Raw genomic sequence first — 7,811 nt, forward strand, 5'->3', positions numbered from 1 at the left:
TGAGTGAGTTCTAGTTCCCTGGTGAAGGATTGGCTTTGTTATATCCACATTAACTGTGCTTTTTACTATCACCTATTTTGTATTCATGTTGAGAAAAATGCTGGAATACACCTCGTGGTTGGAGTGAGTCCTGAGTGAACTCATACTTCCCAAAAGGGAGTAGGAAGGGTTTTCAACTCTCTCAGGATTGGATGGTAATTTGGAACAACTTCTCAGAGAGAGGCACCAGCAGCAAAGCTAATACTCATAGCTAACACTCCAAGTTACTCATTTTAAGTAGAGAGAAATATAAATTAAAAAAAAATTCTTTAAAGGGTCAAATTTTTTCACAGCCTAAAAAGGGTGTGCCTCAGTTTTCCAGAGTAAGAGCTATTACATACAGTGGAGCAAATAAATAAGAAAAAATGTCACATGGAGCCATTTATTACTCAGAATTTGGCAGGTGAGTTAATAGCCACTCCATTGAGGCTTGTTGAAATATTTGCACTTCATGTGGGCAGCGGTACCGAGACAGCAGGAAGTTTGGCCCCCAAACACATCTCATGAAATGTCTTTGTTGAGCTGTGGTAGTGTAGTGCCTTGAAACTTAGGAACAGAAGCAACACTGCCACCTGCTGTCCTCAAAAACATTCATAAGCCTACTTCCAGGAGAATCATAAATTAAACCAGGTCTGTGCAACTTCTATATGTGGCCAGGGGCCACAACCTGTGTGGACCACACCAATGGAGGCTGCATACCCACACTAGTGTGAGCCACGGCCCCCTTGGCTGCCTCCCCTGCTACACCATGCAGCCGCTTTACTGCGTGGTGGGCACCCCCAGTGCCATGGGCTGTGCCACACCATCCCCTGGGGAGGGAGTAGATAATGCAGACTGTGGGAGGGCGGAGGGAAAAGCAGCAGCCAGAATGATGAAGGGGAGCAGTGGCCAAGCAGGAGCCCAGGGATGGCACGTTAACTCCTTGCAGACTGTATGCAGCTCCCAGGCCATCAATTTGACAACCCTGAATTAAACAATCTCTAGCACATGCAGCAAATGGTCTTTATCAAACATTAATGAGCACAGTAAATAACACTGCCCTTTGCTAAACATTGCAGAACAAATTTACACCAAGACCACCCCTTATCACCAGGGATCCTGGTTTTTTCTGATTAAAAAAATCCCCACTTTTCAGATTGAAAAAAGTAACCCCAAATGAAACGTATTAGCGTTTCATTTTAATCATGGAAAAATGTGGATTTGGGCTTACGTTTTTAATTTGAAAATTGAGATTTATTTATCAGAGAAAACCAAGATCCCTGCTTATCACATTTCAAAAGGTAAAGCTATCAACCTCACTATCCCTTATTTTACTGCCCGAGAACATACTTTGAGACTCAAATTTTTACCTGGCACAAATTGTGCAGTCTTGTGAAGAGCTGTGTACCCTCATCTCCTGTTAATGGGATTTGTAGAAGTTTGAGGGCAATTGGTGCCTCAGACGAAAAAGGCTCATGGTTGATATTGCTTTGACCAGTGATTCTCAATCTATGTAGACTCAAGGCATGCATCTTTAGACTCAAGGCACCTCTTGTTAGTTTCTAGGCACCCCTCAGAAGATGCCACTTCCTAGTTTTTACATTTTTCTTTAACTGCAGAAAACTAATAGAGCACTTCTGCTGCAAAGAGTTCTGAAAGACCCCAAAAGAGCATAATATTTTTAACACTAGGAATTCCTATTTTAAATCTCTGGATTTATCTTGTGAATCATGTTTGCCCACCTGACAGTCTGGCACCCTTGAAAGGATCTAAAGGCACTCCAGGATGGCTAGGACTATTCCAAAAGAAAGATATAGATAGACAGTTGCCAGAAAAGAAAATGCATTTTTTGTGAAAGGAAGAATAGAGAAGAAAATCAAGATCATATTATGAGAACCAGAAATGAGAAAACATCTATTTATTCTATCTAAAAGTTGAGTAGCTAGTTTAAATCTGCAGTGTTATCCAGGACCACTGCAGACCTGACAGCAGATTCAGGCATTACTAGAACATGTATGAAGTGTTAATGCTTTAAGAAGGGGATGTATCTCAGCACTGAGTAGGAAAGAGTAACAACAAAGCTATTTTAAAATCCCTGGGATAAAGGATCTGTAATGCACACTTGTGACAGACAGGCGGCACAGGTTAGGGTGAGATAACCCATTGCAGAGGGCAGTTACAAATAGCAGGACTGATGGGGCACGTCCAGATGAGTGTACATGTGGGTTTCCTGGGGATAAGAAGCAGCGGCACATAGTTGTCCCCAGGGAATGCCTGTGCATGTGTGCTCTGGTGCACAGCAAGGTGCCCTGGGTGGGGAAGGGGAGGTTGGGGTCAGCACCTGGGCTGGCCCCAGCAGCTTTACCTGGGGTCTTGGGGACCTCCTGGGGCTCCAGTGGTGGTAAGCTGGGTGCATGGAGCCTAGCTGGCAGTTGGAGCATTGCTCTGGCTAGCCAGACTCCAGTTTCAGGTGGCACACGCTGCTGTCACATGCACTGCCCCACTTTTTTCTGCCATGGGTTTTTTTGACACTGGAGTCTCCACATCCTGTGTTGATCCAGTCTGCCCATCCCTTTAAACTAAGAACATAAAATGTTCAACATGAGGGCTGGCTGGGATGTGCTTAATTCAGTCCCCTGCTATTATGATCCATGATTCCTTAATAAATGTATTGATCTAATTCTTCAAATAATTAGATTTTTTTCCTTCCATTGTTCCATGTGGAATTCTGTTTAGAATCCCTCTCCTCTGGTTAAACACTTCCCATGTGGTTCATCAGTATCATAGACTTGAAGAACATAAAGGAACACCAATACAATGTGCTAAGGGAGTGCCAAAGAATCACAGAAAGGAGGGCTGGAAGGGACCTCAAGAAGCTATCTAGTCCAACTCCCTGCCCAAGGTAAGATCATCCCTATCTAAACCATCCTAGACAAATATTTGCCTAATCTACTCTTAAAGGCTCCAAGAACCCTCAGACACAACTAGCAGACACAATACTCAAAACATCAAAACTTTAAAACTTGTCTCAGGTAAAGAAGAAGAATGAAGGCATTGCCAATGTCCTGACACTGCAAGGACAGGAAGTATGTTAAAATACACTCAGGAGATCCAAGAAAAGTGGTCTGTGCTTACAGAGGTAGGCAACCCCCCACTTACAGTCCGTGTCAATCTGCAGTGAAACCTGGGGGCAACAACAACTGCCCGCACCACACACTCTGGCTCTTTTTCTGTCATCCTCTTGCCTCTATAAACTTATCCCAGCTCCTTTAACCTGCTTTCATAACCAAACCCAGTGTGGAGCTTTGTTTCATACTTCTGTTCTTGGGTATGGCTTTCTCCCACTTGTACCTGCTTTGGGCTGCAGAGCTCTTCGTACAGTCTCTGAGCAAAGCTCTGGTGGGTAGGTGAGTGTGTGTTTGTGTTTCTGTGCATACACATGTGCATATGTCTCTCTCATGGACTTGCCAGTTGTTACATTTCACAGTACACCCTAGGCATAGCTGCTCCTAAATCATCTGAGACCAATCTAGCCTCTTCCCAAAAATCTCTAATGAAAAAGATTCCACAACTTTTCCAATATCTTTTCATACTACTTAAAACTGTACTTTAGCAACTTAACATAATACTTTTATTCTAGTTAGAACTAGCATGTCTTGTTCACTTCTCACAACACATGTGAAAAAAGAATCTAGAAAACTGTAGCAGCAATAGGAAATGATATCTTTTCGTTCTTGGCTTAGGCAATGCTGTCACAAAACACTTGCCAACTTTTTCCATATAAAATGCTGCTGCAGGCTTTGAATTAAGTATATAATAAAGGCCTTTTTTCTCCTCAGATTTTTTAATTGCTATTCTAAGGGTCAGTGGCAAGGACCCTAATACTGCTTCCTTTGAAGACAATGGGAACAGATGCAAAAAGAACAAAGCATATAGCTCAATTCTGAGTCTACTAAAATATATTTAATTCACTTGTTCATTTTAATCTAATTAAACATGAGAGTTAACGTAGGATCACCATGTTTGTGCAGGTATGTAGTGGTCGGGTATTGAAGCACATTTAATCAATTGCCCTCCAATGAAAACATATATGATTTTCAGAAAATGAAAACGACTGTATGTATAAATAGGACAGTCTCCAGTAATTGCAGCAAAAGCAATCATGTATTTGAAACATACAATTACCAGCCTTATTATCAGCAGTTAAATTATGGAGATTTTCTATTTTTTAACTAGGACTGTGAAACACTTTAAGTATTTCCTTTGGCTCTTAATATTTGCATGTGACAGCTAAAAAACTTATTTCTTTGAAGTACAGTCTTCGTTGTAAAGGATAATTAGATCAATATATTTTGAATTCATGTGTTTAAGCAGATGTTCATGTGGAATTTTTTATGTAATATCAAAGATCTTCTAAACCTTCAGATTCTCCTTCTTTAAAAAGCTTCATCTCTTAGAGATAATGCTGGTGAATGATTCTACATCAGCTGGTTGTTTAAGCTGAGCTACATAGCAAAATCAATTGGCACCATTGTTCTTTATAGAGCATGGTATATGAACCAATGAGTTATTTGATGGCTGCAGAGTCCAAGGCATGAGTGACAGCCATGCCCACAGGTAGGGCACACCCATGCACTAGCAATGCTCTGAATCTGAGCAGCAGATTCTTTCCTCCTCTGATCAGCACATAACTGGATCCAGTTCACCACGCAGCACCTTGCTCCATCTGCAAGTTGACTCTGCCAGCCAGAGTGGCATTCTGCACTCCTTTCCCAATCATCCACAAAGGATGCTAAGTCATCTTTGCAAGCATCCCAAAATCTATGCAGTGGTCTGCTTCTCTTTCTAGACCCTTTGTGAGTTTCAGACTAGAGCACATTCTTCGGGATCCTGTGATCTGGCATTTGTTTGCATTTATATAGCACTAGCAATAGAAATTACATTATTCACAATACATTGATGCCATTCCATCATTTGGAGGATGAAAGGGGAATTGTGAAGTTTTGGGGGAAAGTATGCATTTTGTAAAATAGCATGAATACTTACCACACTATACAAATGTGGTATAGCTTCTACCTCCATGCACCCTCACTAGTGGGAACAGTAGAAAACAGAGGTTTGATGGTACTTGTTTCTGTAATGTGTCTCTTTTTTGCTGTAAGGGCACTTATATAGTGTGGTAAGTATTCATACTATCTTACAAAATGCATACTTTCCCCCAGAACTTCACAATCTATCAGCTTCTTTCTGCAGTGAAATGCACTGCTCTGTGGCAGTCCCTTCTACGGCAGTATGAATAGCAGATGCCTTGATTAAGGGGCAGGAGATATGGTTAGTGGGTCAAGAAAGTATGTGGGTCTGTAAGCCAAACCCCTTGTAGAGTTGGAGGTGTGAGGGAGCACCGTTAATGGGCTATGGCTCATACAGTAACCTAAATATCCATGTTGTCCCAACAGCTTTGTAATGTTGGGCAGAGGACTGAGCCTTGTGAGATTCTTAGATGAGGGATTTTAATGTAGGAAAACAATTTATCTATAAAGAACCCTATGGCTTTTCCCTTGGTGTAGGAAAAATGACTTGAGGCCATTTTGGGCAATTTCCATTCATCCCTGCATTGTCTTGGAATTAGTTTTTGGTGATCACTATTATTCAGAGCCAGACAGAGGCCTGTCAAGGTGATACTTTCTTCCCTTTTCTATAGGCAGGTGTTTGTGATCAGAAACCTGAAGAAGAATGTCTCATAGTCAAAATCTCATCTAACTTTATCCCAACTACATAGTTGGTCCAATAAAAGATATCATCCCTGAAAAAACACTTGTCTCTCACTCAACAAAGCAAGTGCAAAGCAAAGTGCCCTTAGTACTGTCTTTGTACCACCTGCCTAAAGCCTACTAGTAACTAACAAATGTAGGGCAAGAAGTTGTTTTTTCACTTCCCAATTAGCTGTCAGAAAACAGAGATCATGAGAGGCAATTTTCAAGGTCCTTCCTTGAAGGCCTAACAGATCTTTGGTTGATCCAGCCTCATGTCAGAGAGTAGGATCCTGAGCAAAGATGCTGAGCAGTTTTGCTGAAGTTTTGACCAGGTGAGTCCACTGAGGCTTCAACCCAGGATGTGAAAAGTTCTTTCTACCAGTGTTATGAGTGGGATCATAACTCTGTCTACTGACAGATGGGAACCTCTAAAGAAAGACCTTGAGGTGTGAATAAAAAGTTTCATGAAGGTGAGAAGATTCATTTCTCTAAGACAAGGTTTGTTACAAGACAGCTGATTTAAAGCTTCAGCATGCAGATATACTGTAATTCCTTCTTGTCTTTTTAATACTTCCAGATGTGTCATGCAAGCACAATATTGCCGTGCTAACAATGATCAAAACTCAAATAATGTGACGCATGCTCTTCTGGTATGTGGCAGAGTAGTAAAGCATATTACACGTAATAGGACCACATTGAAGTCTCCAGGAAAGGGAAACAGTGTAAGGCAAATCTCACATTTTCCTAGGCCTCATCTCAAAGGGGAGAGATTTGAGAGCCTCTACAGTTTGCAAAAAGTCAGGGTTCCTACCTGCTGTGGCTTCTCGTTGTGGAAGGGATCCCCTTTACTTTCTTAAGCTGCTGAAGCAGGAGCCATTCACATGCCATACTGACACTGGCAGACTCCTATTCTGTCTGGCAATCATCAAAGGTGAACACAGGGGTATTAATGCAGCTCTGACCTATATTAATGGATTCATTTCTTCTACACAGAATCTGTTAGTCTGTATGGGACAATGCCATGGAGTACAGCTGTTTTTGGCTCTATCCCAAGTCCTGCAGAACGCTGACCCCATAGGCTCTGCCTCTCTTCCTGCACTGTGGCAGGGGGAGCCTTCCCAGGAGAGGGCCTGTTCAGCTCACTATTAAGTTCTGGACTAGAGGATTCTATCTTTTGCTTACTTCTGGGGTATCAAAGTCATCAGGCCCCATGTGCTTGAGGCCAGTCCATGACCCAGATGAATGGTGCAGGATCAGTCTACTGGCAGGGACTACGTGCTAGATCCAGCACACAGGGCTGGTCTGGTGAGGAATGCAATGTGCATTCTGGACCAGACCTACACGCTGTGTATGGCATGCATCCCAGACCAGCCCTGTGTGCCATGGGTGCTGTGCACCAACACCAGAGGAGCGCCTTGTGCTGTGGCAGATGGGGCTGCTCCAGTGCGCACTACATGTGTGCACTACAGGGGTGACAATCCCAACAAGAAGCAAGGGGGGCAAGAGTGCCTGAAAGCCTCCCTGGCTCACCAAGGAAGTCCGGGAATGCCTGGTTGCCAAAAAGGCGGCGTACACCCGGTGGAAGGGGGGGGCTATCTCCAAAGAAGAGTATACCTCCACTGCTCGGGCCTGTAGGGGGGCTGTTAGGAAAGCTAAGGCGGACATAGAGCTAGGACTAGCATCCAAGATCAAAGATAATAAAAAGTCCTTTTTCAAATATATAGGGAGGATGCAGAAGGCACCAGGAAATGTGGGGCCCCTGCAAGATGCGCTGGGGAATCTGGTGGTTGTGCCAGAGGAGAAGGCAGACATCTTTAACAAATTCTTCACCTCCATTTTCTTGTGCAGGGACCGGGACTCCCCCACCGTGTTTCAAGACGGACTCGAGGGGAACGCCTCAAGACCTAAGGTTGAGGAGGACCGGGTTAGAGTGCCTCTGGAGGGGCTGGACATGTTCAAGTCAGCAGGTCCAGATGCTCTCCACCCCAGGGTGTTGAGGGAGCTAGCAGGGGTTATTGCTGGGCCCTTGGCATGGCTTTA

This window comes from Alligator sinensis, unplaced genomic scaffold (genome assembly GCF_000455745.1).
Source record: "Alligator sinensis unplaced genomic scaffold, ASM45574v1 scaffold1010_1, whole genome shotgun sequence".
NCBI lineage: Eukaryota > Metazoa > Chordata > Crocodylia > Alligatoridae > Alligator > Alligator sinensis.